Consider the following 7,500-nt stretch of genomic DNA (forward strand, 5'->3'; position numbering starts at 1 on the left):
GAAGGTATGCAATCCCTTTCCCTCTGTTTAAGCCTTGGGCTTATCCCTAAGTGGTTTTTTCCGAATTTATTTTCGATAAAACTATACTGGGCTGTTACTGTACCTTCCTGTTCCTGTAGTATGGTTCAAAGAGGGACAGAACAACAGAGTTTTTTAGTCTGAGTCTGTGTTTGTCTAGCTTGGGGCAGAGTCTCCCTCGCTGGCCTGACACAGACAAAAAAGGGGGCTTAGCCTCCTTAGGTCACTACCGAAGGTTTCTGTGGATATGATTCCTTCTTTTGTGATCTACCAGACTAGTCCTTGTTGCTGTTCTCGGGGGAAGATAAGTTTCTTTCCGTGGGAGTAGCAACACCTTCCTTGCTTTGGTGCTCTGGGAGCTGGCAAGTATTGCTGGCCTTCCCCCTTAGATCTCCCTTAGGCTAAGATAAGTTTCTTGGCTGCGGGTGACCCGTCACTAAAGCAAGGTCGGTAGGACCCTCTTGTCCCTTCCCTCTCTATCTCCGTAATGGCCTAGCCATTACAGTACTGTACGTCGTTCTACATCTGGACCTAGTATAGGTTAGGATGTGGAATTGACTCAGCCCCTTGCCGGCCGGCAGAGCTGCCGGCCGGCAAGGGCCTTATATTTTTGAGTGCTGCCCGGACCTCCCTTGGTCCCTCTTCCATGCCTGCCTGTAGAGCCAGACGGCATTGGTCAGGAAGCCTGAATTAGATTCTCCCCTTCCTTATATGCACTCTTTTAGATTGCCGGGCTTGGAGGTAGTGTACACTCTTATCCCGGCATCCATTCTATTTTTCTTCTAATGCTGTACCCGACCCGGCTGCCGGCCTCATATGCCGGCAGGTGTAGTCCTCTGGTTCTTTTGCTGCCGGCTGGCATCGGTCTTGTACCTTTACCGGCCGGCTTATGTCAGCCCTTGTCTGCCGGTCACCAAGAGTGTGGCCGGCAGCTGGGTACTACCTTGTGTAGTTGCCGGCCGGCAGCCATTGCCGGTCGACATTGGCTGTTGCCGGTCGGCAATTGCTGCCGACCGGCACATGCATTTGAACCAGAGTGCTGCCGCCTTATACCTGTTAAGTAGTATACTTTAAAGCTAGTTATGTTGTGTGCCGGCCGGCACGTATCCCCCTATACTGTACTAGTATTCTTCAGTATAACATATACAGTAAGAAGAAAACTATGGTAAGGGTGTTGGTACAGCACTGTGTGTTCTAACACTTTTGTGTTTTCTTGCACAGTCCTTTGCTGTTGCCCTACAGATAGGAAAGTGAGTTCATTCCTGTCTATTATCCAGGTTTTTAAAATCATTGCTTAGGTGTGAGCTTCACCTGTTTCCTCTTGAAACTTTGCATTGGTTACTCTAGAAGAGATTAACCATTTGATTTTATTATCTGGAAGGCTGCAGCAATGGGCTGTGAGGGAAACACAAGTGTGTGTCTTTCCTTTCTGATTTGTTATGCTATACTATGTATATCCAGTGATACATAGTTCACTTGATACTCGTGGAAATTTCTTCTCTTTACAGAAGGACACTCCGAAGTGCGGAAGTGCTTTCTGCAACGTCCGCAGCAAGAACCTCTGCGGACATGAGTTTTTTGTGAGACACGCAGCATACGCTGTCTCCAAGGATGATCTCCGGTATTGGGACCCTCAGGTATGTACTGTGTGCACTAACCTGATTACTGAGACCTTTGATTCCCCTAGGACGGAGGAATCAAGGGATATAGCTAGGAAGAAGCTTCGTACCTGGTTAAGGGGCTTCCAAAAGAACACTTCTGGCCCTTATCTTCCAAGTGAGGAGATGAGGGCGTATCTTTTCCCTAAGGCATCAGCTGATGCAGTGATTCCCCAGCCTCAAGAGGAGATCCCCTAAGTTCAGATCCAGGTGGAGTGAAGTCGCGGTCGCGATGCAAGACATCCAGTTAGATGACAGGATGTCTGATGTGGACGAGTGTCTGGAGGAAGACCTCCTGGCAGAAGTCCAGGATGAAGTTCAAGCCCCAGACGTTGTAGAGGTAGACGTCGACGAAGTGTCGGCTACTCCAGTTCAGATTCCGGAGCCTATTCCCTCAACATCGGCCGGTCTCCCAGTAGAGCTGGGACAGGCCCTCTCTTCTATTGTTGGAATGATCCAACAAATGCAGAAGGACAATCAGGAGAAGGCGGCTGCAATGGAACTGCAGATGCAGTGCCTTGCAGAATCACATGGGCCCCAGAAAAAGCTCAATGTGAAAGACCTTCCCTTGTGCTCAGATGCTAACCCATGGAGGTATGCTGAGCACATGCCGATGACGACTGGAAAGATCGTCATCTCGGATAAGCTGGGCTCAGTTCCCCTGGAGGAGGTGGAATTCTGGCCCAGCAAGGCATCATATCCGGACTGTTATGTCCGGCTGAGGAAGGAACCAGCTTCAAAGGAGGAGTGATGGACCATGCTAAGGCTCAAGCTCTACTTTCATCCTCGATGAAAGAGAGGGGCTTCTCTAACTGAAAGGTAGTCGCATTGAACAGGAAGCTCCCTTCCTTTGTGTCCTCGCCTACTAGAGCCTTCCCCTTTTTACAGAAAGGGTTTCTGGCTGTACTAAAAGCAGTCGAGGCCCTGCCTATGGACCACAAAGACTGGAAGGACGTCCATCTTACGTTCTCAGTTGGAAAGTTGGAGGCTGATATTGCCGGACGTCAGTTCGGCGAGGACCTCCCTAAGCTGTCTGACTTTCTTTTGCGAAGAGAGTTCGATACAAAAGAAAGACTGACTGCCTCAATGTCTCTTCAGACTACTCTCGAGACGATGGCAAGTGACCCCAAGGTCCATGAAATGTTCATGGTAGTGGCCAAGACTCATCTGGCCACAGTGACGAAGGACCTTTATGGCTTCGTCAAGGCAAGGAGAGCTTGTAGGGAGTTCGTGTTTACCTCGGCTACGGTGAGGCACGAGCCAAGGAAACTAATCTCCTCCAACATTTGGGGAAAAGACCTTTTCCCTACCGACTTGTTCAAAGAAGTTGTTGATAAGGCCGCCTCAGAGAATAGAAACCTTCTCCAGAAGTGGGGCCTGGCTATCAAAAGAAAGTCTTCCCCGGATGAGGGTCCTCAACCAAAGAGGAAGACTATGAGGACTAGGCTACCGTCTCGGCCAGCCAAGCCTGTTAGACAGCAACAGCAACTGCAATTGCCATTGCCCCCAGTGGCCCAGATCGTGGCACAAACCCCGACCACTTTTCAGTGGGTACCCCAGGCCATGTCGACACAGTCCACGGCATTCACCCCAGCGTTCGAAGGGCAGTCTACTTCCTTTCGAGCAAAGCCTAGAGGAGCAGCCAGAGGCTCGTCTAGACGCCCCTCAAGGGGAAGGGGATTCAGGGGTGGTCGTGGTCAGGAAGGCAAGACCTCAGGACGGCAGTCCAAGTGAGGTGATACCGGTAGGAGGGAGACTTCTGAAATTTCGGGATCGGTGGACCTTCGATCCCTGGGCCCACAGCCGACTCAAGAATGGACTGGGCGGGAGCTGGTACAGCACTCCACCCCCGTGCCTTCGGTTTTTCCAACACTCCACCCCCGTTATGGAGGAGTACGTTCAAGAACTGTTGGAGAAAAAAGGTGATCCGAAGGGTGAAGCCCATCAATTTCTAAGGGAGGCTGTTTTGTGTTCCCAAGAAAGACTCGGAAAAGCTCAGAGTCATTCTGGACTTGTCGCCACTCAACAAGTTCATAGTGAATTGCAAATTCAAAATGCTAACACTGCAACACATAAGGACCTTACTGCCCAGGAGGGCATATTCCATCTCTATAGACTTGTCAGACGCCTATTGGCACATTCCAATTAGCCATCGACTCTCCCCCTACTTACGGTTCAGGCTACAACGAAGACTATACGCCTTCGGAGCCATGCCATTCGGGCTAAACATAGCCCAAAGGATTTTTACGAAGCTTGCGAGCGTAGCTCTCAAACAATTACGCCTAAAGGGAATTCAGGTAGTAGCCTACCTGAACGACTGGTTGGTGTGGGCAGCATCCGAGACAGAATGCTTGCAAGCTTCCAGTCAAGTGATCCAGTTCCTAGAGTACCTAGGCTTCAAGATCAACAGAAAAAAGTCTCGACTTTCTCCATCTCAAAAGTTCCAGTGGCTGGGAATCCACTGGGACCTTTTGTCACACCGTTTCTCCATCCCGGCGAAGAAAAGGAAGGAGATAGCGGGTTCTGTCAAGAGACTTCTAGATTCCGAAAGGATATCAAGACGCGAGCAGGAGAGGGTACTGCGCTCTCTCCAGTTTGCTTCGGTGACAGACCCAGTGCTAAGAGCACAGCTAAAGGATGCAATCGGAGTTTGGAGAAGTTATGCATCAAACGCGCGAATAGATCTGAGAAGACCAGCCGCTTCGGCTAAGTACTCTTCTCAGGCCTTGGTCCCAAGCCAGACATCTAAAGAAGTCGGTTCTTCTTCAGCCACCTCCCCCGTTGGTGACGATTCACTCAGACGCCTCGAAAGAGGGATGGGGAGGTCACTCTCATCGGAAAAAAGTCCAGGGGACTTAGTCCAAGCTATTCAAGACCTTTCACATAAAACTTTCTAAAAGCTAGGGCAGTGCTCCTTACCTTAAAGAAAGTCTCCCCGCGTCACTTGATGGACAGCGAGGTAGTTGTGAGATACTTGAATCGACAAGGATCGAGGTCACCACCTCTCAACCAGGTGATGTTGGCCATCTTCCGATTGGCGGAAAAGAAGAAGTGGTACCTGTCAGCAGTTCACCTTCAAGGAGTCCGCAATGTGACAGCGGACACTCTATCCAGGTTCACACCGATAGAGTCGGAATGGTCCTTAGACGCAGGATCATTCTCCTTCATTCTGAATCAGTCCCAGAACTCCAGATAGACCTCTTTGCGACGAAAGACAACAAGAAGTTGCCCCTGTACGTGCCCCGTACGAGGACCCCTTAGCGGAAGCAGTGGACGCGATGTCCTTCGACTGGAACAGATGGTCCAAGATTTATCTGTTCCCTCTTCACAACCTTCTGTTGAGGGTCCTCAACAAACTGAGATCCTTCAAGGGGTATCGACAATAGTGGCCCACAAGTGGCCGAACAGCGTGTGGTTCCTCCTGGCATTGGAACTGTAGCTGAAGTTTGTACCGCTACCAGATCCAGTTCTGACCCAGCGACTCCAGAAGTCAACTGTCTGCGCTTCATTACAGAAAACCCGAACCCTGCAGCTCATGATTTTCTCTCCCTAGCGGTGAGAAAGCGTTTCGGGATTTCGAAAGCCAGCATAGACTTCCTTGAGGAATATAAGTGCAAATCTACTGGAAGGCAATATGAGTCATCTTGGAGAAAATGGGTGGCCTTTTGTCAAGGCGGAGAATCCGCAGGTGATCTTGACAGACTTCTGCTTATCTTTCTTCTCCACCTCCATGGTCAAGGATTGGCAGCTAACACGATTTCAGCGTGTAAGTCTGCTTTGACAAGACCCATTCTATATGCTTTCCAGGTCGACCTAGGTAACGAGATTTTTAATAAAGTCCCGAAAGCCTGTGCTAGGCTCAGACCTTCAGCACCTCCAAAGCCCATTTCATGGTCTTTACACAAGTTCTTCATTTCGCTTCTCTGTTGAGCAATGAAGAGTGTGCGTTAAAGGATTTGACACAAAAAGTTATTTTTCTATTTTGCACTCGCGTCCGGGGCCAGGGTTAGTGAAATTGTAGCCTCTCGAGAGAGGCAGGTCGTGTTCAGTTCCTGGTTGGGGGAGAACTGAACCTGTTTCCGGATCCTACGTTTCTCGCCAAGAATGAGTTACCCACCAACAGGTGGGGTCCCTGGAGAATCTGCCCTCTGAAAGAAGATGCATCTCTATGACCAGTAGAATGCCTAAAGGTCTATCTACATAGAACTTCAGACTTCAAGGGTGGTCAACTATTCAGGGGAGAAACATCAGGCTCAAATTTATCTCTGAATCAACTCAGAGCGAAAATCACATATTTTATTCGCAGAGCGGATCCTGACCATACACCCGCAGGTCACGATCCGAGGAAAGTTGCCTCATCCTTAAATTTCTTTAATTGTATGGATTTTGAACATCTCCGTTCATACACTGGCTGGAAGTCTTCCAGAGTGTTCTTTCGCCACTATGCGAAGCAAGTAGAGGAACTAAAGAGATCTGTGGTAGCAGTGGGTCGCGGTGTTAACCCTACTGTTTAACTCTGCGAGGAACAGTGGTCTTAACCCTGGATAGGTACGGTCCTCGGACACCCCTTTAAGGGTATACTCGGACGCGAACGACCCCGACGCCAAAAAAAATTCTTGAAAAATCAGTTTTTGCAGTAACCTCCTTTTTTCTTTTGCCAAAAAAAACTTCAATGAATGCTTAAAACAACTGTAAAGATAAATACTACTCATCTGCAGAAAAACTATTTATTATAAATATTTTAAAAAATTAAGTAGAAAAAAAAGACCTGACATAAAAATTCATAAAAAAAAAGTTTATACATATATACACAAATCCTTTTAGGAATTGATTCTTGAATGTTTAGGACACATCTTGATGTATTTTGGATGAAGTCAGACCCATGGAGGTGAAGATCTGAAATGAGAAAAAAAGGGTAACCTTTTTTGGCCAAAAAAAATTGTCCAAATTTCATGAATTTTTTTGGGTACCCAAATGAAATAGGAAGTGGCTAATTTTTTTAGGGAATAAACATATGTTATCCTAAAATAGAAATATGTAAAAAAATCTTCATTATTTTGTAAATTACATTTATATCAGGGGCCATATCTAAAGGTAATTTTTTGAGTACTTGGAAATTTCGTAAAAAAATACATATATTTAATATATAATATGATATTTATGCAGGTAAAAATATACCAAAATATCACAAATTCTATAGGGAACAAGAATATATATAGATAGGGCAGCTTACGCTTCGGATATGTCCACAAAATGGCCGCCAACCACACTGACTCAGACTCCCTAATCTGCCACTTGAAATGTAGGAAGGGTATGTCAATTTCAAGATGTTATTTACTAATCTAATTATTATTGGATATGCATAAAAATTGTATGGTGGGTTGCTGGATAATTGTCGATTATTTTACGACTATAAAATTAAAATTCTGACCCAAAAAATTTTTTTTGAAGGGAAATAAAATCGAAAAAAAAAATGTAAAACAATATTTTAGCTAAAAAAATTTGATGATATTCAATCAAAAAAAAAGTAAACAAAATTTTCCGACAAATAAACATCTAGAGGAATCATTACTCTGTGATAGTTCCTTAGTACGTAGTAATTTTGAAAGAATTGGGAAAAAACGAAAAAATGGCAATCACCGGAAAATCGAACACATACCTATATATACGCCATATCTGGCTAAAAAAAAGATAGGCATGGGTAGCCAGATCATCTAGAAACACTTTCCAACACTATAAAAATATAAATTTTGCGACACTACTTGCCAATTCCTTATGGTAACATGACTAAGCAAAAAAATGCAAAACAAATAAAAAGGGGCAC

The sequence above is a fragment of the Palaemon carinicauda genome, chromosome 14 (genome assembly GCF_036898095.1).
Source record: "Palaemon carinicauda isolate YSFRI2023 chromosome 14, ASM3689809v2, whole genome shotgun sequence".
Classification (NCBI taxonomy): Eukaryota; Metazoa; Arthropoda; class Malacostraca; order Decapoda; family Palaemonidae; genus Palaemon; species Palaemon carinicauda.